The 25,661-nt window shown below is 45.4% G+C and overlaps 1 long non-coding RNA gene across 1 annotated transcript in view; it reads left to right on the forward strand.

The window, feature by feature from the left end:
• The first annotated feature begins 2,561 nt into the window (after window positions 1–2,561).
• The window catches only part of LOC150046837 (uncharacterized), a 29,007-nt gene continuing 5,907 nt past the window's right edge, over window positions 2,562–25,661 (forward strand). Inside the window, exons 1-2 of the long non-coding RNA XR_016539476.1 lie at window positions 2,562–2,618; window positions 22,382–22,516. This is a non-coding gene — a long non-coding RNA (uncharacterized LOC150046837). The remainder of the gene's footprint in view (window positions 2,619–22,381; window positions 22,517–25,661) is intronic.

The raw sequence follows: 25,661 nt of genomic DNA on the forward strand, positions 1-25,661 counted from the left end.
CCCCTGCCCCTCTACACACACGCGCGAGCGCATGCGCGCACATACACACACACACACACACACACACTCACACTCACACACACACACACACTCACACACACACTCACACTCACACACACACACACACACACATACATAATGGACTTTCCTACCCAAGCTAGCTTCAAACTATGATCCACATATCTTAGCCTCCTAAGTAGCTAAAATCCCAGGCAGGAGCCACCAGTGGCCAGCCCAGTTTTAATATTTATGAAGACAAAGCACTCAGGTGGGTACTGATGGCACATGCCGGTAACCCCAGCTACTCAGAAGGCTGAGATCTGGAGAATCCTGGTTCTAATCCAGTCAGGACAAGAAATTCTGTGAAACACTCTCATCTGCAATTAAACCAGCAAAAAGCCAGACATGGAGCTGTGACTCCAGTAGTAGAGCATTATCCTTGAATAAGAAAGCTAAGTGAGCTGAAGAAGCCCAATATACCAATATGCAAACACATACACACCAAATTATTCTACAGTTCCTGTGTTAAATTTATGAGCATTTAGAATCTTAGGGGTGATAGTTGGATAGTGATATAAAGTGGCACTCAGACTGTGTTTATCACATTTTGGTGAAGGATTTTCTCTGGGTCCCACACTGATCGTCATGTAAACCCAGTATTATGTGGTTAGTAACGACACACACATAAAGCACCGGTGATGGATGAGTCTGAGAAGCTAGCTGGCAGTGTGGGCTGACATTGTTTAACCCCTTCACCCAGTCCCATGTGAGAGGGGAGGAAGTCAGGAAGACAGGGACTTGGGGTTCAGCTGGGTAGAAGTGATCAGTGGAAAAGCACAGTTGTGTTTATCAGCAAAATTATTTCATTTATACTGTTCCAGGTCTTTGGCACCTATTAAAAAAAAAAGGAAAACAACAGAAAATCCTCAACCTCCTTCACCGCCTCTCCTCCTCTACCCCAAATGAGTCTAACATGTTTGTTGTGAATTCTCCACCTTTGCTGTAAGAAAATGAATGGGCGTGGGTGGATGGAAGAAACTGAATTCTTAGAAATCAGACTGATTTTCCTGTCCTCTCTCCCTGTCTTCCTCTAGACCCTCCCCTGGGGACTTAGCACACCCTTAAACTCTATTCCAGATACAGAGACTAAGGGGAGACTCTTTTGACCAAATTATCCTTGTTTTAAACCATGTAAACAGCAAATACCTTTAAAAGGATCCACAAAAATACTTGGGAAAATGACTCAAAAATCCAGGAAATGAAGATGCAGTGTGTGTGTGTATGTGTGTGTGTATTTGTACTTGTGTACAGGGATCAGGAAGGACCATACACAGGAGGGCAGATGAAAGTCAACATCTAGACAGTAAGCTTTGAAAAGAGCCAAGGGTGATGGGACCCTGGGGGCTCACCACAATAGTCCTAGCTACTTAGGAGGCTGAGATGGGAAGGATCATGGTTTGAGGCTAGCCCAAGCAGAAACAAGTTTGGGAGACTTCTCCTTTTCAATGGAGGTCAGGGCATTGAGCGCCTGTTATCCTATCCACCTGTGGGGAGTTGAACACGAGTGGATTGTGTGCAGGTACACACCCGGGGAAGAAAGAGAAATACCCTATCCTCAGAATAATGAACAAAACTTAGGGCTGGAGGCATGGCTCAGAGGTAAGAGCACTTGCTTAGCAAGCAAGAAGATCCGAGTTCAAACTCTAGTATGGCCAAACAAAAGGAAACACAACACTCAATGAAGAAGGAAGTTGCAGACAGAGGATCCAGGAGTAAAGTGCCAGAGGTTTAGTGAGGGCTCCGAGTGGCTTGAGATGAGTTGCAGAGGAGCTCAGGGCCTAAGTGCCGCAGGCCTGGTGATGACCTGTTCCCAGGAGCACAGGGAGGGAAAAAGAGAAGGTGGCCAGACAGTCAGAGGTAACTCATCTGTTCTGGAAAGCCTGGGACACAGCTGGATGTGGTGGTGGGGGGTTGGGGGGAGTGGGGTGAGTGCTCCTGCTCAAGGAATGTTCCCCTCCCCATTTCCATATGATTGCCTTGGCAACCAGGCCTTTCCAGCAGTGGTGTTAGCTTCTATAGGCTTCAGTGCAGGCAATTTGATCCCTGTAGTCACCCTTTGAAGAGTTCCATGACATTAAAACCTCGGTGAGGCTGGGCGCCAGTGGCCCAAATCCTGCATCCTAGTTGCACAGCCCGGGTAGGAAAGTCCATGAAATTCTGATCTCCAATGAACCACTGCAAAACCTAGAAGTGGAGCTGTGGCTCAAGGGCTAGAGTGCTAACCTCAAACGAAAAAAGGCTCTGGGACAGAGTGCCCAGGCTCTGAGCTCAAGCCCCAGGATAGGCACAAAACACCAACAACTCCCCTTTCCCCCCAACATAACTTTAACAAGCTTTTTCACAGGCCAGGTTATGGGACACAACGGGGCTGCTTCCTTGCTTTCCTTTCTGAGCACAGCTCCTCTTCTTCCACCTCTACCCCAGCCAGTGATCACAGAATGTAACTCAGAATTAAGCCAGCAGGTGGAGTCTCAGCAACTCAGGTTTCCATAGTGACAGCCAGTAAGCCTCCCCGGAAACCTGGGATGCAGGGACAGGGCAGAAGTGAAGGAGAACAGGTAATGAGCCGAGTCTCACAGGGCTCAGAGCCCTGGGGATGAAGCTGTGAGCTTGGTGTCTGGCCTGGGGACCTGCGGCACTGGGCCTGGCTGGTCAGCGACTTTCATGAGGCGGTTGGCCTCTGCTGGGTACACACACAGCCTTGTGTTTCAACCATGGCCTGGAATCTGTTTTATCAGCAAGGAGGAGGGTGGTGTTGTGAGTTAGGAATCACCATAGGGCTTTATTGCCACTCCCCATACTCCATCTATTTATTTGTTTGTTTGTTTGTTTGTTTATTTATTTATTGGTACTTAGCTGGGGCTTGAACTCAGAGGCTGGGCCCTGTCCCCGTGATTTTATGCTCAAGGCAAGAGAGGCTACCACATGAACCATAGCTCTACTTTTGGCTTTTTGGTGGTTCATTGGAGATCAGAGTGTCTGCCCGGGCTGGCTTCACATTGTGATCCTCAGATCTCAGCCTCCTGAGTAGCTAGGATTACAGGCCACCAGTGCCCGGTTTATTAAACACAGCATACACAACACACACAGCACGTATCTACACCCTGAACACCCATGCATAGCACACACACAGACACAGATACAGCATGCACATAGCAACACACACACACACACAGCACACACGTACACGCTCATGCACACACCCAATTTGTGGCTTTCGGGGTGGGGTCTTTTCCAGTCTCCACTGGAGGCTGTGTCTTGGAGATGGACGTAACCGTCCTCGTGGTATGGAGTCAAGGTCTGCGGCTGGGGCGCTTAGCGGGTCGAGATCCACCTGCAGCAGACAGTGTGCCCTCAGGCAGCCACACGCCCCAACCTTGTGGCTGAGTCGGGCAGTTCTAGTACTCAGTCAACAATGGAAGGCGAGATCATGAGGTTAAGAGCTAAAATCTGCCTCAAACAGGGGCTGGAGTCTCTTCTGTTGAGTTTAGGAGCCAGAAGGCATCATCAACAGATAGGGTTTTTCTTCTCTATGGCTTCATCCATCCGCCCGTGGAATATTACTGATGCCACAGAAAAGGAGGCAAAGTCTCTCTGGGCTATGAAGAATGCTCTATGGGGAGGGACCTGAGTGTGTGTGTGTGTGGTACCAGCCTCCCCTCTGCTGGCGGCCAGGCGTATCGCAGCAAAGAGAAGCATAGAGATAACTTCCACCTGGAAGCCAAGCAGGCTCTTGGCAGTGGAAAATTCTCTTAAGGAGAAGTGGGGCCAGAGGATGTGTGAGGGGTGTCCTGGAAATCTGGTACCAAGGATGTGAGTTGTGATCTGCAGGAATTTGTACAACACCGAGTCGCAGACATGCCATCTTCCTGTTAATCGCTGTTCTCCCCGTGCGTGTGAAATCTGTAAACTCATTAAGGGGCATTGTTTTCAGGAATCCTGTGATATTTTTCCATCAGCTGACTGGTGCTTTTTTTTTTAATTGTGATCCTCTTGAATGATCATATCATCCACAGAAGAGACCATTCGTTTGAGATTCAGTGAGGCTTAAGTCCTTGGCGATTTCTTTCATGGATCACAACTTTGACGGTGAATCTAACAAGATCTTGCTAAACCCAAGCTCATCTAGATTTTTCTTCCATCTTCTGTTGCAGTCTAGGAATTTCATTGTTTTATGCCCAATTGTTTTCAACGCTAATTTCTTTTTTTTTGACAGTCCTGGGCTTGAGCTCAGGTCCTGAGCACTGTCCTTGGACTTTCTCAAGGCTAGAGCTCTACCACTTGAGCCTCAGCACCACTTCCAGCTTTTTTCTATGTATGTGGTACCAAGGAATCGAACCTGGGTCTTTGTGCATGCTAGGCAAGCACTTTAACCACTAGGCCAAACTCCCGGCCTCAACGCTAATTTCTTTACTGTTCTTCTGCCAGTCCTTTTGCTCTTTTGTCAAAAACCAGTTCATTATATTTATGTCTATTTTTAATTTTATTATTATTTTTTGTGATATTAGGGGTTGAGCTGAGGTCTGTGTATTGGCTAGGGAGTATTCTTCATTTGAGCTACATCATCATCCTTTTAGCTCTCTTTCTTTCTTTCAATTTGAACTCAGGGCCTAGATACTGTTCCTGGTCTTTTGTACACAAGACTAGTGCTCTACTACTTGAGCCACAGCTCCACTTCTAGGTTTTTTGTGTTTTTTTTTTTTGCTGGCTAATTGAAGATAAAAGTCTCATGGAGCTGCTCAGGCTGACTTTGAACTACAATCCTCAGATCTCAGCCTCCTGGCTAGCAAGGATTACAGTCATGAGCCACTGGCACCTGGCTTTTCCAAACAGAGACTCCTGTTAACTTTTGTCTCTGTGATCCACAGGCTAAGAGCCTCTTGAGTAGCCAGGATCACAGGCGTGTGACACCTAGCCAGGCTCTCCTTCAATTATTTTTACTGTTCTATCTGGAAGGAATAGAGAGGAAAGGACATAGACCAAAAGTCAAAGCCATTGTCATCTCCTCTGTGGAGTGGCCTCCTGCTGGCCTATGCTCTGAGATTCTGTCCTTTGATGTTAAAATACAGTCTGACAAATTTTAAGTCAAATAATGCTTTAAAGCAATCATAGTCAGAAAACAAAAGTCATATACAGGGGAGCCAGTATACCCAGATGGCATTAAATTATATTGTTTTTTTTTTACAGGCATAGAGACTTACACCTGTAATCCTAGCTACTCAGGACTCTGAGATCTGAGGATCATGGTTCAAAGCCAGCCCAGGCACTGAAGACCGTGAGACTCTCATCTCCAATTTATCACTAGAAAATGGAAAGTGGGGCTGTGGCTCCAGGGGTGGGGCGGTAGCCTCGAGATGAAGAGCTCAGAGACAGCGCCCAGGTACGGACTTCAAGCCCTATGACCCACAAAAACCATTTATGTATTTATGTATGCTGCTGGTTTTGACTGAAATTCAATCCTCAAGTCCCAGTGGTTCCGCATGGCCTGCAGGTCTCCACGAGGCCCGCTAGGGGGAGAACTTGACTAATGCTAGAACTCCTGTGGCCAGCACCAAGTTATTTCTGAGTGAGCAAAAAGATCACTCTCCAAATTAGTCCGTCCCCCCCCCCCCAACGAAGGAAATGGCTTGCTGGGTGTGTGCAGAGTTTTCCCTGTGCATGTGAGGGTGAGTGTCAGGGTCATGTTGGAGTCTGCAGGCCACGCAAGGCCTAGCAGCTGTAGGAGAATTCCAAAGGCAGCGCTGGATTATCATGGGGTTTGCTCTAGGCTCTCAAGAATAATAATGCATGCATACATAGCCCTGCAGGACAGACTGAGCCTTCTTGGGGACAGGGAAGAGGTGCCCTGAGCACCCATTACCCAGAGCACAGGCTCTAAGCAGCCTGGCCTCAGCTCAGTGACACTGAGTGCTTCATTCACCTAGAAGACATCTGTTACAGCCCTGGAAGCTCCGTTGATAAAGGACATTTTACTGTAATCTGTAGATCCATTCTCCAATTATGGCGGTGCCTTAAGGCCACATTTTCTTCAGTTCCATTCAAAAACGATACATCATTAAAAATGATCTTGAAAAGACAGCTATTATGATTATGATTTTTATTGTGCCGGTAGTAGGATTGTAGGGCCTGGGCACTGTCCCTAAGCTTTCTCCAATTGAACTTGGTACTTTTCCTCTTAAGACACAGCTTCACTTCTGGCTTTTTGGTAGCTAACTGGAGATGAGTCTCGTGGACTTTCCTGTCTTGGCTGGCTTCAGATCTCAGCCTCCTGAATAGCTAGGGTTACAGATGTGAGCCACCAGTACCTGCCAATAGCATCTCTTCATAGCCTGTGATCATGGGCACGTTTGCAGTGTGCAGGGGAAGCCATCAGAGGTGCGAGGACGAGGAGGGGGACTGTCATGGGACGGTTTTGTTCTCTAGGGCCGCCCTCTCCTGGCATCACCCTGTTGGACAGTTTGGTGGCATGGCTCTGGGCCCACTACAGGTGAAAGGTAGTTGTTCATTCTCAGGTACAGAGTCAAGGGCAAGCCTTGTGCCACATCCCTTTCCTGAAATCTCCCTGAAAGGGGTGTGTGTGGGGGATTAGTAGAGCCAGCTCTGGGACTCACAGACAGAGGTGCCTACACCACTTCTGGATACAAAACATGCCTTTTGGCTTGGGAAAGACTGGGCTTTCTGAGACACCAGCTCTGGACTGACACTGGGAAAGTCCTAGAAATATCCCGTGAAAGCAAGCCTTCCCAGGCCGACTTCCGTACCAAGGACTTTTGAGCTAGATGGGCCTATCTGAGGCATGTCAGCGCTGGCTCAAAGCCCCACACTGCCAGGTACTGGAGGTAACGCCTGTAATTCCAGTTACTCAGGAGGCTGAGGTCTGAAGATTAGAGTTCAAATCCGTGCTCAAGCTTCAAATCTCAAGTCTTTGAGACTCTTCTCTCCAGTGAATGACCAAAACAGCCAGAAGTGAGACTTTGACTCAAGTGGTAGAGCGTAGCCTTGAGGGGAAACAAAAGCTAAGGGACAGCACCCAGGCCCTGAGATTAGTCCCCAATATCAGTGCATACTTCTCTTCTTTCCTATTTCTTGCTTTGACATGTTGGTTGTGTGTTTCAAGATTTTCAACGGTCTGGTGAAAAAGTTTGGAGCAAGTTTGGTACACGCTAGTCTGATTGAAAGTGCATGCATGTGAGTAAATCGTCAGCACACAACAACAACAACCTTTTCAGTTCTTGGCATTCCCATCCCTTATTCTTTGACATTTGAGAGTGGTGATTCTGCGCCCGTGCTTCCACAACAGTTCTGATGCTTCCAGAATAGTTCTGGGCTGTTGACAAAGCTTCTGAAGGTTGACTTTCCAACATGGCGCCAACACGTGAGTCACCAAATACCCTGATCAAGGTGCTTTCATTTTTTTTTTTTGAGAATTATGAAGGAGCATCACCCTGGAAAATCAGATTTCAGGGACCATCCTTGGTCCCAAAGCTGACTTCGATGGGACTTGAACATCTGCTTCTCATTTCATCTTCGAGTGATTTGGAGATCCCTGTCCAGCACCTTTCCTGTGCCTGGGGAGTTGAAGAAATATGAAAGGAATGTTGTGCTGAGTAATTTGGAAGTAACTGGAGCTGGGTAGTTAAGGGGAAATGAAGGAAAGAAAAAACCCACCAAGCACTCCTGTGGCTGATAGCACAGGCAACATTTCTGCCCCAACCCAGGAGCCCTCCGTATTGGTATCTCTGAGCCCCCTCATTTTTGGGGGGTGGTCCAGGAAGTGGTTTGCCTGCTGGTGAAGATCCAGCTATCACCCAGGTGATCATTAATAGATTACAATGTTGAGCACTGTGTTTTGACCCAGAATATGTAATCACAGCTGTTTTATTTTAGACGAGTAAGCAATTCGAACAATTAAATCCATATTCCTCTGTGGCTATTTATTTTCCCGGGGCTCCTCTGTGCATTGTCATGAAAGAATTCCCTGAGACTTGGCGAAGTTTAAACAGGACGTGGCTTTCTGTCCTCTCTCGAACATAGCCACATCTGCTCCTTCCAGGGTGTGAGTTGTTGACTTCAGGCACAGACTTCCACTGGGAAGAATGAGATCTGTTATTCAGTCTAGGCATGGGTAGTGTGCAGAGTCACAAGCTAGCATAAGGAAAAAGAAAAACAACCACTATGATGGTATCTTAGAACAGTGTTGAGCTCTTCTGTCCTTCTAAAATCCTGTCGGTATCGACAATTTTCTACGTATAAAGTTGTATATTAAAAATATTAAGATTTGAGGTGTTTGATCCTCAGTCTCCTTCTCCTTCCCTGTGGCTATAAATAGTGCAGTTATTGTATTTAGACAGATAACACGTTTACTGAGCTACCATTAGGTGCTAGAAATAGTGGTAAGATGGATACAGCTTCCCTTCCTTTTTCTCTTCTTTTGTAGTGTTGAGAATTGAACCCAGGACCCGTGCATGCTAGGAATTTGCTCTACTATTTGAGCTACAACCTTAGTCCTTTTACAGTAATTAATTTCTTGAAAGTCTTGCTACCTTTGCCCAGTCTGGCCTAGAATTCATGATCTCTCCTCTCCCCTCCCCTCCTCTTCCCTTCCCTTCCGTCCTCTCCCCTCCTCTCCCTTCCCCTCCCCTCTTCTCTTCTCTCCCCTCTACTCCTCTCCTCCCCTCCCTCCTCTCCTCTTTTCATCTCTTCCTTCCTTTTCCCTTTTATTTCTTCCCTTCATTCCTCCCTCTCCCCCCACTCTTTCTTTCTTTTTGGAAATACTGGAGTTTGAACTCAGGTCTCATTCAGCAGGCACTTGATGGCTGTAGCCATACCTCCTGCCCTTTCTGCTTTCCTTTATTTTTCAGATACGGTCTCACAGTTTCTCCCAGGATTGGCTTTGTCTGGTATTACAGGTGTGCACCGCCTTCCTGGACAAAGCTCTTGACTTGGTTCAGTTTATATCATTTCCAGACATAGAGCTAAGAATTGGCAAGGAAAGAGCTGAACGGGGGTTGTTTTGGTATGTGTGGGGAAGAAAGCAAGTAAGGTCCTGGGATTGGGGACCTTACAGGTGGGAACAGATCACCTGTGCTGCACGTTGAAGACAGAGAGAAGCCCAGGTTCTTGAGGAAAAGACTTCTGGTAGCAGATGGCCACTTACACGATTGTGTGTGAGGGAGGGGGAGGAGGGAGAGGGAGATACACAGAGTGAGTCCTTAGGCATCCTGGTTTCCAGCGGGAGTGGAGCAGGGAGAAATGAGGCCAGCAGGACTTCCTCAGAGGCCTCTAGAACCTTTTCCCCTGGACTCTCACTCCTAAAGGAGCCTGCTCAGCACCAGGCAGGCACTGCGCTAACTTGGAAACTTTTGACACCCATAGAATGATCGCAAGTCAATTTGGCCAAGAGCAAGTAACTGCCAAGGGTGAAGTCACTTCGCAGGATTTTCCTTGTTTCCCCTAATCCTGCAGTGAAAGGCAAGCGGTGAAACTGAAGTCGCTTCTGCAACTCCCACAGCACGACGCCTAAGGTAAAAATGAACACCCACTTTCACACAACCTTTGTGCGTTCCGGAAACCCACAGAACTAATGAGATGCAGATCCTTGGCCTCAATTGACCCTCTGGGTCTCTGTACTCCAGGCCAGGGACCAAGAGTCAGGTTTGAAAACAAACACAAAAACAAACCAATCAAAATGTTATCTGAACCTACTTTGAAGGTGTTTCCATACTGTTGTCCATAACAACAAAACCAAGATCCAAGAATCGGATTTTAGCAGAAGTATGTTTTAACTCAGAACTCTACAGGGGGTTTTAGTGGTTCACACCTGCAATCCCAGCTACTCAAGAGGCTGAGATGTGAGGATCCTGGTTCAAAGCCAGCCCCGGCAGGAAACTCCATGAGTTTCTTATCTCCAATGAACCACCAGAAAATGGCAAGTGGAGCTGCGGTTCAAGTGGTCAAGCGCTAGCTTTGAGCACAAAATCTCAGTGACAGTACCCAGACTTCTTAGTTCAAGCCCCAGGAGCAGCACATGAATGTGTGCATGTGTGTACATGTGTGTGCATGTACACACATGCACACTCTCTCTCTCTCTCTCTCTCTCACACACACACACACACACACACACACACACACAGAGTAGGGGAATTGACCAATGTTATTGTTTTTGAAACTGGCTATTTTGGAAGATGGAGGTACCATAACTTTGGAAGAGGAGGCAACTTGGGGGTCCTGGAGGCTGGGGAGAATGAGGTGTGACCATGGACTTGCGTCCTGAGGGGCTCCTGGAGGTCACGTTGATTATCTCTTCATTTCCAGCCACAGAAATGGGCAGAACTTGATGGCTAGGGTCCAGAAACCCACACTGTCCCCTGGCTAGTGTTGACTTCAACTCGAGGGAGGTTTATTGAGTCTCCCTCCTGTGTCTTTGAGGCCACAGGGCATAGAAGTGGCATCTGGGCAAGCCAGATTCTGCGTGGGTCCTCCTGGAACCCTTTTCCCACACTGTGCAGTTCTGCAGTCACCTGTGGACAGCAGTTGTCACAAGTGCTAGGAAGGAAGAAGGTTTGAATTGTGGATCTGTCTTCACTTAGGCTGGAGCAGGCTTGGCTGAGAAATGAAATTGGAGTGTCAAAATGGGAACTGAGTATATGCATTCTGCGTATTCTAACTGTGCATTCTGCATATTCTAATTGTGCATTCTGCATATTCGCTTTTTTGTGTGTGTGACAGTCCTGGGGCTTGAACTCATGGACTGAGCACTGTCCTTGGACTTTCTCAAAGCTAGAGCTCTACCACTTAAGCCATAGCACCGCTTCTGGCTTTTTCTATGTATGTGGTACTGAGGAATCGAACCCAGGGCTTTGTGCATGGTAGGCAAGCACTCTACCACTAGGCCAAAGTCCCAGCCTCTGAACATGCACCAACCATCCCAGTGTGGACTCTTTCCTCTGCCAATTTCACTCCCTGTTCCTTGCAAGTTGCCTTTAGGTTGTCTGGGTTGTCCTAGAAACTCAATTCTAAGAATGTGCTTCATTTTCTCCAAAGGGATGTCTTGAGGAAGGCCAGAGACGATGCTGTGGTTGAGAGAAAGATGCTGGAATGCAGGGCTGAGGGCTGAGACTTTGGCTGGAGATCACTCAAGGCTGCCCACAAAAATACATCTGCATTGCTTGACTGTCGTGCTCAAAAGATTGTCTAAGGTCTTGGCTTCTGCCAAGAAGAGAAAGTTAAAAATCACACATGGCGGCGATATTATTGATTTAAGAAGCTTAGCACTCCAGTACCATTCATTTGGCTCTTAATGACTATTTTTTAAAAAAGGGAATCATTTCATAGTAAATTTGGCCTGAGTCACGTGCAGGCTGTGGAGGAAAGGTGTGTGGGGGGGGGGGGGGGGATTGGTGGGAAGGAGAAGGAAGAGGCAGATACAGAGACAGAGGACATGTAGGGAGCAATTCAGCAGGGCTGTTGCCCTGATGGAAGAATGAAGCTACAGTGTAGTTGTCGCTCCATCATCCATACTGCTTTCTGTCTGTGTCGCCGGCTGGTTTGATTGTGGGATGGCTTCTGTGTGGTGGCCAATGCCAAAGTTGATCCAAGGTACCCAGAGTGGGGCTCAGCTTCTTCACGTCCATGCTCCAGACCTCCTTGCTCCCTCTTACTGAAAATCTCTCCTTTTACCTGTGTTGATCAGGAGGTTCCCCCAAGGGTGAGGATTTCAGTGTAGTTATGAACCCAATGAAAGGCCAGCCATCGGGAGAAGGGGTGATGAGTCTGGAGGGTTTCTGTGCTTCCTCTTGTAAAGATTTGAAATGCACGAAGCCACAGCACACCCTCCAGCCGAGCCCCTGAGGTTCTGGTGAGGCGCTTGCAGGTTCCTGCATGCACCGGCTTGGCTGTGGATGGGGGGCCCATGCCCCGCATCCAACCAGACAGCTCTGGGAGGGACCGCCTGCCTCCCCTTCAGTTCTGCCATGTTGCTGGATCCCTCGTGGAGATGCATAGTTCCCGACTCTGGGATAGAAAGCATTGAATTGGAGTCACGTGGGATAGAGTCATGTCGTTCCAAAGAGATTTCTGTTTTTCAGGCCTCTGATCTAGAAATTCCCTTCCTAGATATTGACTTGAGTGAAACAAATTGAACCTTTTGATCCATATAGGGCGGGATATGAAGGTGATCAGAATATCACCATGCCAATGAACTGGAAACAGCAAGTACATTCTGGACCAGTCACACACGCACAGCCTAGACAGTAATGAGAGAACATATACAGTTTACAAACACTCATGCCCAACAAGAGGGGGCTTATAAATGGGGTGACTGCCTGGAATGGCGCCTCTGTGCATTCCGATGACCTGTGCTGTGCAGTCAGTTGATGATTCGGGTTTTTTTTTTTTTTTTAAACACAGCTCCAGCCCCTCATTTGTTTGAAAGCAAATAGGCAGAGTAAATCCAATCTATCCTAGGGGCTCTAAGTTGGAATCCTTGTATTGATACTTCAGCTGATGAATGATTTTGCCTCCTATTTGCCAATAACAGAGCATTATCTGGACGTTTTCTTAGACATCCACAGTTACATAGCTTCCCTATTTTTAGCTTTTTCCCCTCCAGCATTCCCAGCAAGATAGAGCTCTCTTTATGTTTCGGCACCATCCGTGTTGTGAGTGGGAGCCAGGCTCGGTCGGGGCACCCACAACGATGTAATTGAAGAGTCTGTTCTTAGTCGTGCTCAATCCTTGCTGACACGAGCAACCGCAATTCGAGACAGCAGCCCTGCCCCAGAATCTGTTCCCACATCGCTGCTCAGGGCCGCGTCTGAGTCCAGGTGACCGGTGGTGAGGCAGGCACGTTCCTGGGTCTGCTCAGAACACACCTTGTGTGTTTGCATTCCCATCCGTGGGGGAGACAGGATTCCCTGACAGAAGCTGCAGGGAGGGGAGGGAAAGTGACAGGGTCCTGGAACCCAGCTGACAAAGGACATCTTCCTCACTCTTTTTTGTTGTTGTTTTGCCCATCCTGGGGCTTGAACTCGGGGCCCGGGTGCTGTCCCTGAGCTCCTTTTGCTGAAGATTAGAGCTCTACCACTTGAGCTACAGGGCCACTTCTGGCCTTTTCTGTGATTAATTGGTGATAAAAGTCTCATGGACATTTCCTGCCTGGACTGGCTTTGAACCTTGATCCTCACATCTCAGTCTCCGGAGTAGCTAGGATTACAGGTGTGAGCCACTGTGCCCAGCTCTCTCGTGGTCTTGGGTCTGTGACTCAGCCAGAGCTTGGATGATCCAGATTCATTTGGGAATCTATGTTTCTCACTAAACTCCTGAAATGACATTTGTTTTGTAAACATTTCCAGTAAAAGTCTGAAGAAGTAAATAGTGGTCCAATATATTTCCTTGGATTTAAAGACCTCCTCTCTTTAGTGTTAGATTTCAATCCTTTAAACATGGAAACATTCCATTTAACTAAGCAAATGGACCCTGATGGTCACACACAGAAAATTTTGCACATGGGTTACTGTAAATACTCAATGCTGTTCCCAGATTGGTGGAATATATCTGAGAATATAATATACTCTGTGAGGAAGTTGAATATCAGTCTGAGCTATCTTCATAAGCACCCAAATCAGAGATTGGTCTGTTTTTTTTTTAAATGCTTTACTATCTTTAAGTGGCTGCACAAAGGCATTTTATTTCAACAAATCAGAGAATGCATCTTAGTCTATGTCACCCCGGTCTGGTTCTGGTGTATATTTCTTCATTTCTCTTTTCTTATAGGAATGAACCAAAACTAGGTGAGGTTGCTCTCTCTCTCTCTCTCTCTCTCTCTCTCTCTCTCTCTCTCTCTCTCTCTCTCTCTCTCTCTCTCTCTCTTTCTCTCTCTCTCTCTTTCTCTCTCTTGTGAGGGTTCAGTGAGCACTCTTATCTGGCAGCTTCAATCATAGATGAAATAAACAAAAACAGAACTTTGCCAGCCTTCTGTTTGGCCAGGCATGGTGGCTCATGCCTAAAATCTCAGGTGGAGATAGGGAGAGTCACAGTTCAAGGACAGTCTGGGCAAAATTGTTAGTGAGATCCTGTGAGCTCACACCAGCTGAATTTGGAAGCCCATAAGCCCATATCTGTGACCTCAGCTTGAGAGGAGGCATTGGCAGGAGGATCCTGGTCAGAGGCTGGTCTCATATCCGACTTGAAAACATAAAACAGCAACCCTCAAAACCTCTGCCACTGCATCTCCAGCCCAGGATGTGTTTACTACTACACATATTTAGTACTGAATGCCACCCATGCTGCATGGCCAGATGTGACAATTCCAGCTTCACCTTAGTCATGTTCCTGAGCTTTTTGTCTGGGCCGGGAGTGTGGCCTCGTTGGTAGAGTGCTTGCCTAGCATGCATGAAGACCTGGGTTTGATTCCTTGATACCACATGTATAGAAAAGCTGGAAGTGGTGCTGTGGCTCAAATGGTAGAGTGCTAGCTTTGAGAAAGCCCAAGGACAGTGCTCAGGCCCTGAGTTCAAGCCCCAGGACTGGAAAAAAAAGAACCTTTTTCTGTATTTAGAATCAAAATCTAACCAGCGTGAGTTATGTCTCCCGCTCCAACACTGTCCAGGGATCGGGAAATAGCAGCAGTCGAAATGCTAGAAGAAAATGGAGCCGGTCTTAGGGAGAAGCAGAGTTGTCGTGGTGGCTTTGGTTTTCAACCAAGAAGATCTGCTTTTCAGTGAGGAACTTGAAGGATCCCAACTTTGTACTTTGTAGCAGAAAGAGCAATGCCTTTACGTTCTACCCAAGAGACCTCAGGAGTTACACACACCCTGCAGTAGGTTGCAGGCTGAGCGCTAAACACTGAGTTGTACCTGGTGACGTGAGAAGAGAACCACCCCATGCTTCTCTCTGCAAGAGGGGAGTGTGTGACAGCACCCTTCGAAAGAAAGACTTCTCCAGATCACGGGGGCTCCTCCTGGGTCTGCTGGTGGCATCTGGCACCTTCTCTGGACTAGCCACTTCTGCAGCATATGCTTGATTTCACAACTGTGGTTTCTAGGAGGGACATTATGTGATCTAGCAATTTCCATGCAAATGAAAGGTTGGCAGCGTGTCCCTAGCGGTGAGATGCTACTGTCCCACATTTTATGTGAAAGGAGACACATACAATTTAAAGGGAGCCTAAAACCCCAGTGGACAAGACAGTCAGCTTGCTGTTCCTTAAAATAAACCCTGGTGATCAAACCGAAGGAAAAATGAATGTTTGAGTGTTGACCACAACCTAGACATTTCACATGCTCTCCCCCTCCCCATCCCACTGGCATAAAATCTTCACTACATTGGTGACGGTCCATAGGCTGTGGATGTGTCACTAAGATATTCTTAGGAGAGGGGCCTGCATGCTCTCCCCTGCCTGCCTGCCTTTCTAATGTCAGCAGGCACCATCGTTACCATCCTGCACTCTCCCACCACACCACACCGGGCTCCATCACCTGGCCCTGTCCACCTCATGGCTTGGCTTCTGTGCTTCTCTCTGTCTAGAAAGGACCATTCTCATTCTAAGCCACATCCCTCTCCCAGGTAAGCTCAGCATTTTGTCCTGGTGTCCGTGGGTTGAAGTAGGACTTGGGAATCCCCGTTAAACTCAAGAGCAGATTTCGGTCATGACCTGTCAGAGAACTGCTGTCAAGTTTTTTCCATGTTTCTGACGTGTCATCATTGACAACCCGACCTCTTCCCCCTGCTCAGATACAACTTCCCCAATGGGGCTGCGAGCGCCACGAAGAGCTGGGGGGCCTCTCGTGTGGGCCCTGCGTCATTCCTCTGGGTTTCTGAAGGCAATTAGGAAGGCGTGTTTCCGGGGACATTCTGATGGCTCACAAGAAGTCAGTGGCAGAGTGGAAAGTCATGTCAAGTGTTTTGGCAATGACACACATGGATATCAACTTTTGTGTGCAGCTTCTGGAGTGAGAACCTCTGGGTTCCCTGTGAGACAGGGTCACCGCCTGGCTTGGTGGTCTTTGAAGGTTCCCTTCACCTTCTGTGACTTTTGAGTACTTTTACCCTGCGATGAATAATTGTTATATTGTTCTTATTAATCAAAACCTTAAAAAGTTTGTGCACATCATTGTTGGCACATTGTTTGTGCACATCTTTCTGCAGGATGAGGGAGTTGTATGCAAAGAGCCTGAAAGTCCTGTGGCTGCTGTCTGTTTCATTCCTATTTATCTCACTTGAGCTTCAGTATCCACAACTGAGCCTCAAGGCCTGGCAGATGATAAATTCTTAACAAGTACTTTTTTTTTTCATGAAAGGGATGTATTCATCTGCACCATTCATAAAAACATTACATATCCCATTTAAAAAGAAGAAAAAAAAGATGTTGATAGCCTCTGTCCTATCACTGAATCTCTCCTTGGGAATGTTCTATTTAAAGGATCATATACAGTTATGAAATCATTTCCCAGAACTTTATAGTTTTATAGACCCAGAACTGAACATGTACTTTTGATGACATTTTACTGTGAAAGAAGAATATTTGATGTGGGCTGACACACCATATTTTTTAAACCCTCCTTCCAACATGCATTCTCACAAAGAAGATAAGAAACTACCTTCAGCATATCTAATGGGGGATTAATCATTAATAACATCATTAGAAATACCCAGCAGCCTACTTAACCCAAGAAAACACATGTTTTCTATTATATCAAAAAGTTTATTTGACACTGTGTGAACTTTTGGAAGTTCCATTTGCAGTTTATAGTTTTTGGATGGTACCTCTTAAAATTTATAATCAGAGTGTTGAAAAACATTTCATAGCCTTAAAGTACTATATATTGCGAAAGCTAGGAAGGGAGAAAATACTGTCTTTTTCTTTGTCACCAAGCCCTTCTTAAATCAGTTTTTTTGAATGTTTTTTCCTATTGTGGAAGAGACATATAAACAAGACAAAAATGGCTTGTCTAGAAAATGATGGTTAGCAACTTTTAACCATTAATCTTCCCCTCTGGCTTTTCCAGTAGGCCTCCTGGGCTGGACGCTCTTGCTGTGGTTCAATGTGTCTTATTTCAACCCAGATTGGCTTGGCTTCTGGCCAATCAAAAGTCAGAGATCAGCACAATTTGCATGAAGTCTGCCGAGCTAGTCCCCTGGGCATTTCTTTCTTCTTCTCTCCATTCCATGTTCAAACCTGATCACTGTGCTTCTTTAGATGACTCACCTCAAAACCAAAAACAAACAATAAGAAAACATGACGGGGTGGGGGATGGGGAACAAACCCACATCAAATACCCAGAATGACAATTCACTTTTATCTGCTTCTTTGTTTAGAGTTTGGCAAACTTGAGCATGGATGAGACCATAAAGCAATTGTTGTTTCTTGTGTAGAAAGTTCCCAGAAAGATTTTGCAAGGATGGCACAAAGGTTTCCCTCTTCCCATGTTGTTCTTGTTAGAACAGAGGGAGATTACACTGGAGAAACGAACAACCCCTGCCTTCCTGATGATTGCAAACAATAAAGATTTATTTCTTGCTGATGACACTTGCCTGTCTTGGGGAGGGTGGGAGAATAGCTCTGGACTCCCTACTGGAAAGACAAGGTTATTGGGGGGAGAAAAAGACAGCAGATGGTTAGCTTTGGATGCCTCTTCAACTCCCATTCTGTTGAGCAAAACAAATCCCAGAGCCACACTTGCCTTGGAGCAGGGTAAATGTCAGTGCAGTCAATGCAGAGTCATACCGTCTTGTTCAGATGGAGGGAGATTAGGTCATGTGGTCTCTGATTGAGAAAGGTCTTGCATCCTTGTCCACACTTTCCCAGAAAGGCTGAGAAGGAATGCTCGTGCTCTCTGCACTGGAAAAGGCTAGCTGAGCCTTATGTGCACAGCCATGTCTTCCCTGAGATGGCTGACAGTATATTTTGGTGCTTTCTAAAATCTCCATGTGGATTTCTTTTATGTAAAGATGTTCCTGGCCCATCTCTAGAGTCTCTCCCCAAATTTAACATAGTTGTCTATCTCTAACTTGAACTGTCAGGTGTCTTCCACAAGAACAAAAGAGGAAGAATTTGCCAATAATCATCTCACCAGTGAGAGAAAGAGACAGAGGGAGGGAGGGAGGGAGGGAGGGAGGGAGAGAGAGAGAGAGAGAGAGAGAGAGAGAGAGAGAGAGAGAGAGAGAGAGAGAGAGAGAGAGAGAGAGAGAGAGAGGGAGTCCTGTTTTAAATATAAACTCTGAAAATTAGAAAAGGGTCTTTGACTTTATGGCAAGGAAATGAGATCTGTGTCTAGGACCACATCACCCCTCTAGACTGGACATGGCATATCAGACTCAATGTGAAAGCCCTCCAGTATGGTCTTCACAAGAGACAGTGTTTGGAAAATGGCTTGACTTTCTTCTATGAAATCCTCCTCCTCTTCCTTTTCCTAGTCTTCCTTTTCCTCCTCCTCTCCCTCCTCCTCATTTTTCCAACTTCATTAATTAATGACTAGATATCATTAAACAAGGAATCAATGTGGAATAACTCCTTGTAATGAGAATAAAAAATGAGAGGACAGAAAGTTGTTCAAGGAAAAAAAAGATTTCTGAAGTTAAGGTAAAAACAGAAAGAAAGAAGGAAGGAAGGAGGAAGGCTGGAAGAGGTGAAATGAAGGATGGAAGAGAAATGAAGAGAGGAGAGAGAAGAAGAAGAGAAGGGGAACAGAAGGAGAAGAAAAGAGAAAAGGAGGAAGAGAAGGGAAGAGAAAGAGAAGAAGAGAGCATGAAGAGAAGGCTGGAGTGCTTCCAAATACTGCTTGGGTCTTGCTTTAGTATCCAGATGTGATTTAGGATCTAAGAAGATGCATGCTTTCTTGGCTCCAGAAGAGACATGGGGCATAAGGTCTCTTTCTTTCCTTTTAACGACCAGCTGGAGGTGGATTCCCCACTGTAATCGGATCATTGATCATTGGGGATAAGCATTTGACACGTGCTGTAGTCAACGACACCCTTCTAAGCTAATAGGAGATGGGCTACATGTCAAGAGAAATTAGAGCACTTCTATCTGCCCAGTTTTATGATTAGAAGGAAAATATTTCATATTTTTCCATATTATTCATGACTAGAAAAAATTTCATGATCTCATAAATCTTCAAGTTTAGAGCATATACCAGCAATTTGGACATATTTCCAACCTGAAGTGGAATTTAACTGTGCTAATGGGACTGCATCTCTGGCCAGCTGCTTTGAGATAACTTTTCTAAACTTTAGACTTAACCCATTTTTCTCCCAATTGTTGTGCAGAACAACTTAACAATAGATCATTCCACTGGTGATTTTAATTCCTATCTTATATACTGTCATTAAATCATAGTTTTAGAGGCATTTTAATGTAATCTATGCAGATTTAGGATTACAGAATATGAGAGGTTAACTGTTTTATTATATATATTCTCAAGACAGAATGAAATTTGATTTGATGTGTGTGTTAAAAAAAAGTATTTGCTAAAATATTTTCTTCCAGTATGGAGGCTTGAACTCAGGGCAATGAGTTATCCCTTAGTTTTATTTTTTTTTTTCACTCAAGGCTGATGCTCTACCACTTGAATCATGGTTCCATTTCTAGCTTTTTCCTGGTTAATTGGAGATAAGAGTCCCACAGACTTTTTCTGCCCAGGATGACTGCATTGGATTCTTAAATTTCAGCTTCTTGAATCACTGGCTCTACAGCAGTGAGACATCAGTGCTTGACAAAAAATAAAGTCTCAAATATTCCAGTAGCAGTAACTCTTGACATAAACATATCAAATATACATGTTGTTTTAAAATTGGGGGAAGGGGAATTAATTAGAGAAAAAATGTCAAAGAAAAGCTCCTTAGGAAGAAAATAGGAGAAGGTTGCATAACATTTGCTGCACTTTGGAAACGAAGAGTTTGAATAGTAAAGGTCTGTGGTGTGTTTATTCTGTACCAGGCACTAATTTAAATGTGTTTCTTCGATTATCTACTTTCTGTGGTCCCCCTGTAGAGTAAGAGCCTCTGCTCATCCCTTTCCTGGTGGCAGAGGTGAGAGCTCAGGAAAGTAGAGAGACACACGGCAAAATGGCCTCTTGCAGAGCTCAGCCAGCCAGAGCAGAGCTACCTTGTTCACTTCAGGCTGCCTCCGTCTCTAGTCTGCTTCACTGCTTGGGCCCCAGTAGCCAGCTCAACACAGGAAGACAGAAGCCCAGTAGCGTGCCTGGATTTCTGTTATCATCCAGGCCTACCTTGGTTGTGACTGTTTTGTTTTGGTGGTCCTGGGGTTTGAACTCAGGGCTTCATGAATGCTAGGCAGATGCTCTACTACTTTAGCCACAGTCAGCCCCCACTTGTCCTGGATTAAGAGCCCCCACCTCCACCCCAGCCCGGCTTCTTCTGCATTTTGTCTAAAAGGATTTCTTGGCCGCTAGGTTTCTTTTGATAGAACATCTTCATCAAGGCAATGTGACCTTTGACAAAAGTGTGACCTCTCAAGGGGCCTGAGTGCTTTGAAAGGAAATGGATCAAGGGCTTTCATCCTGCTTCCATTTTGTGATTATTGTCAGGCTTCTGGGCTGTGTTTCTCTCTGTGATGGGACCACATTCCTCTTACTTAAATCACGTTTACTTAAATCTGATTTCAAAAATTAACAGTAAAATTGACTCTTCTTTCCCCCCCCTTCCTTCCTTCCTTCCTTTTCTCCCTACCTCCCTCCCTGTTTCCTTGGTGTTTCATATTTTGCCCTCCAAATGTGTCTACCATTTTGTAATTTCCAGTTATCAGATATAGACACCAGGTCTTCTGTTTGTGGGCTATCGTCACATTCCATAGGGGTCAGTCTGTTCATGTCTTCTTGCCCCAAACAGACCCAATTCATTGAAGAAACTTGTATTTGGGACTGCCATTCCCTGTGGGTACCCAGAGCTGTGTACCTCCAGGTACCAAACCCCTCTGGCTGTGATGCAGGTCAGGTCTCAGGTCCCTTGTGTTGTGGAATCTTCTTCTTCCTTGTCCTTCTGGATGCTCAGGAATGCTGGAATGAATTTTAAAGGAGATGGCACTACATTTATTGAATTAGTTATTTTGTACACTTTGTCACGTTACCTTTATAATAGTCCTTTTGTGTGTGTGTGTGTGTGTGTGTGTGTGTGTGTGTGTGTGTGTGTGTGTGTGGTGCTGTACTGGGGTTTGAATTGGGGCCTAGGAGCTGTCCATTGAACTTCTTTAGTGGTCTACCACTTGAGCCACAGATTTGCTTTCAGCTATGTCTGAGTAGTTTATTGGCGATAAGTCTCACAGACTTTTCTGTCCCCACTGGCTTTGAAACACACTTCTCCGATCTTAGCTGTCAGAGTAGCTAAGATTACAGGCATAAGCCACCAGTGCCTGGCTCATAATAGCTCTTTTCTATGTGTATTATTTCCTCATTTTAACAAGAGCCAAAATGTAGCTCAGCAAACATATAGCTAAGGAAGAGACACACCTATGTTCAGTTTGATCTGTGTGTTCTCAGGGTCTTATCATCCTTGAAGATGAACTGATTTTATGTTTGGTGTGGATATTACTGGAGATTGCTTGATATTTATTTATCTTTGTATCTCTCGCCATATTTTACTCTTTAATATTTGAAAACATTTGGTTTTGTGTTCGTCTGCAAAAAGACTTAATTTCCTGAAACAGATATTTTCAAGGACTGTCCTAGGATTCTCTCTGAAGACCTTCTTTCTTTTTTTGTGTGTGTGTCCTAATTTCCTTCCTAATCATGTGAACTTCTAGTTGAGTATGAGCCTGACAAGTTCTAACTTTCCATTTAGCAAGAAAATAAGGCAGCTCCATGCATTATTGAGTGTTTAGCTTGGATGAAAGTCTTGGAACCATAAATCCTCATGTGTAGGGAGTCTCCAAGGGTCTGTAGAAAAGAGTGGATTGACCTTTGGCAAGTCCATTGTTGATGATCAGCCGGGCTGTGGTGTTGTCAGGACGCCCTGAAGAAATGGACATGACTCGGTGGGGGATACAGACCCACAGTGTTCATGTTGGACAAGGTCGTTGTGGTGGAATACTCTGGCAAAGAGCCATTTCCGCAACACCAGGCCCACGCTGTTCACTGGTGGAAGCTGTGTCTTAGCTGGAGTGGTTCTGGAATCCTTTGGCAGAGCTGGGGGTGTCAGTGGGCTGGGAGATGGTGGAGAAGATAGAATGTGAGGCTAGCAGGTCAGACTGTAGTCATTAGCCTTTGAAAAGTCAAGCAGATAAGATGGAACCTGGAGTTTGCTCCTGGTGTTCTGAAAATGAACAGGCCTTAAGAACGTTTCTTTGGTCTCTCACTGTGTTTTCTAGCGGGGAGACATGATTTCTTCAGATTGATCCAGGACGCCCTGAAGATTAGAATTCCTGATATGTGGGTTACACAGACATCTGGAGATCTGCATTGTTAGTCTGTGTGAGGCACAGTGAGCCATTAAACAATAAAAGGTAATAATGATATTGATGGTTAATAATATCAAGAGTAATAAAGTGATGATGAAGCAACACCTACACCAGCCACTATTAGAATTGATGACAGTCTGTGAATGGCTACATCTCTCTCATACTGAGATGCAGATGATTTGATTTTGACAATAACAACCCAAAGATTAATAGCAGTTATTTAAAAGAAAATGGTGCCCAGGAAGTTGGATGAGCGATAGATGCAAATCCTCTGTACTGTTTTTGTAAACTACCATTTTTGACATTATATATATATGTGCTAATATGTATACATGTATATGCATAATTCCTTTGGGAAAAAGCAATTTCCATAGAGTGAATGGATGAGGCTGATCTTGGGGAATTTGTTGTTGGTGTTCATTTTGTGCCAGTCCTGGGACTTGAACTCATGGCTTCCTGCATTGCTACGATTACAGGTGTGAGCCACCAGTGTTGGGCTTTCTAATCCCTTTTGAGTAGGGTTGTTTCTTCTTACTATTGAGATCGTTTTGTAACTGGGATCTGATTCGCCATCTCATTGAATTGTTCAAAGCCTGGCTTTGAGAAAGCATACCCAGCAGTGACTTGAGGTTCAGGTACCGTGACCCAGGAGATTCATGGATTGAATCAGACGACAACTCCACCCACCACAGGGTGACAGTCAGCAAGGAGGATGGCGGTGGCTGCCATCTTCTGTCACTTCCCTTCTCTAGAGCCTGTGATTCCCCCTTCAGAGTTATCACTTTCGTGTCTGCTGAGTTAACTCAAGAATTCAACAGTGTAAAACCCAAGGACACATGAAAAATGGCCCCTGGTCAAAGCCTCTATGAGAAATACATTCAGAAGAAGATTAAACCCAATTGAATGTGGCTTGCAAGACACTTGACCGGGTCTGACTTGGAGTTGCAGGCTCTGGAGGCATTCCTATGTCTGATAGGAAATCAAGTGAGGAAGGTGTTCCCTGAGTAATGCCGTGATGACTGAAGGAAAACGGGCAGGAAGTGGAGAACTTGGGTTAAGCGTGGGAATGTTCTGCCAGAGGCACGCAAGCTCACACCCTGCCATCCAGCCTTCCACTCCTGACCTCGGTGGTCCATGGCTTCCTGAGTGAGATAACTAAGGTGCGTGTCCTGTGCTCTCTGCTCCTCTCTCTTCTCCTCCTCCTCTCCCCACCTCTCCTCTCTTCTCCTTCTCTTGCCCTCCCTTCCCCTCCCGCTTTGTGTTAATGGGATAGTGGAACGAGGTCAGGATCCCCTAGAACTCAGAGGAAAGAATCGCTTGGAGAAATTTTTCAAGATGATAAAGGAAATACTGATTCTGAATATCTAGTTTCTAGACATCTGGGGTCTGGAAGGGACAAAATAATTCACTATAAAAAAAGGAATCTTTCAGCTGGGCCCGATGGTTCACACCTGTAATCCTAGCTACTCAGGAGGCTGAGATCAGAGCATCACCGTGGTTCAAAGCCAGCTGGGGCACTGAAGTCCATGAGACTCATATTTCCAATTAACCACTGGAAGTGGTGCTGTGTCTCAAGGATTAGGGCGGTAGCATTGGGCTGACGACCTCAGGGACAACACCCAGGCCCAGAGTTCAAGCCCTACAATTGACAAAACAAAACAGAACAGGGAATCTTTCTTATTCAGGTACCCTGGAAATGAGTAGGTGGGGATTCCAAGCCAGATGGGCCTGATGGGGTCTAGAAATGCAACTAAGGACAGTCTCTGTCCCACAATTTGGAGAAACACGGTGATTTATTATGTTGTGTATAATTTAATAATTCTTTCTCTAGCCTCTGAGGTTCAGACTTAACATAAACAATTGAAATGTTAGTTAAGAAACCTTCATTGGGCTCTAGTGGCTCCTGTCTGTAATCCTAGCTCATCAGGAGGCTGAGATTTGAGGATTAAAGTTCAAAGCCAGCCTGGGCGGGAAAGTCTGTGAGACTCTTATTTAAAATGAATTAGCAAAACAAGCTGGGAGTAGAGTAGTGGCCCAAGTGGTAGAGCTCTTGCCTTGATCTCAGGGATGGAACTCAGGCCTTAATGTCAAGTCTTAGTGCCTACACCCAATAAATTAAAAAAAAGAAAATATTATTTACTGATGATGATGTGTTATTCGTTTAATCATTTGGTTTGAGAAAGACTCTGTGTAGTCTCAAACTCTCCCTGCCTCATCTTCTCCATTGTTGGAATTACAGGTGTGAATCACTCTGCCCATCTCATTTAACTGTTTTTTTTTTTTCCTGATGGGACTGGGATTTCAACTTAGGACTTCACACTTGCTGGCTATCTCTGTACTACTGGAGCCACACCTCCCTCCTCTTTTACTTCGGTTATGTTTGAGATAGGTTTTTTAACTTACACTGACCTGGATTTCTTTCCTTTCTGCAAAGCTGTAATGATAGGCATTGGCTAGCATCTTATTGTATTTTTGTCAGATGGGGGTCTCTCTCACTTTTTTTTTTCCTTTGCTGGCCTTGAACTATGTGTGACTCTCGTAATATCTGCCCTTGAGTAGAAGGGATTCATGAGGGGAGCCTCCATGCCTGCCCCATTTAACTTTTAACTGAGAAATTTGTTCAGCCATATTTTTAATGGACATGTTAAAATATACCACAAATTCAATCCCGGATTCAACACATTTATGGGAATCGTGCAGTGTATCAGTAGCCCTGGGATTTTGTGGGTCGTGTGTAAAGTTTTAGAAGAATCTTGTCAAATGGGAATCATATTGGTCTGCTGGCTCTGAGAAAATAAAAAGACAATGGCGCTACACATTGTTTATTTCAAAACGATGGAAAGAGAAAATAATTCTCCACAGGAAAACATCACCCAAAGGCTAGAAGCCAAAAGAACAATAGTGGTTAATATGCAAAGATCATAAATCTGAGCCTAATTCCTTTCTGTTGCATCTAAACACGAAGGCAATAACAATTCTGTTTCGTAAGAACATCCCTGGGAATTATACATGAAAATATTTTCCCAGGCCATGTCTGGATTTGCATGCTCTGTAATCTATTTTGGAAACAATTCAATATCTTGTAACATCTGCGTGGCCTGGTTGATCTAGATATCATCCTCAGAGGGAAGACATACTATCACTGTGTTAAGGATGGGGAATCAAACTCTGTACCTGATGCCTTTGCTCC

Source organism: Megascapheus bottae, chromosome 24 (assembly GCF_031878675.1).
Source record: "Megascapheus bottae isolate mThoBot1 chromosome 24, mThoBot2.hap1, whole genome shotgun sequence".
Lineage (NCBI taxonomy): Eukaryota > Metazoa > Chordata > Mammalia > Rodentia > Geomyidae > Megascapheus > Megascapheus bottae.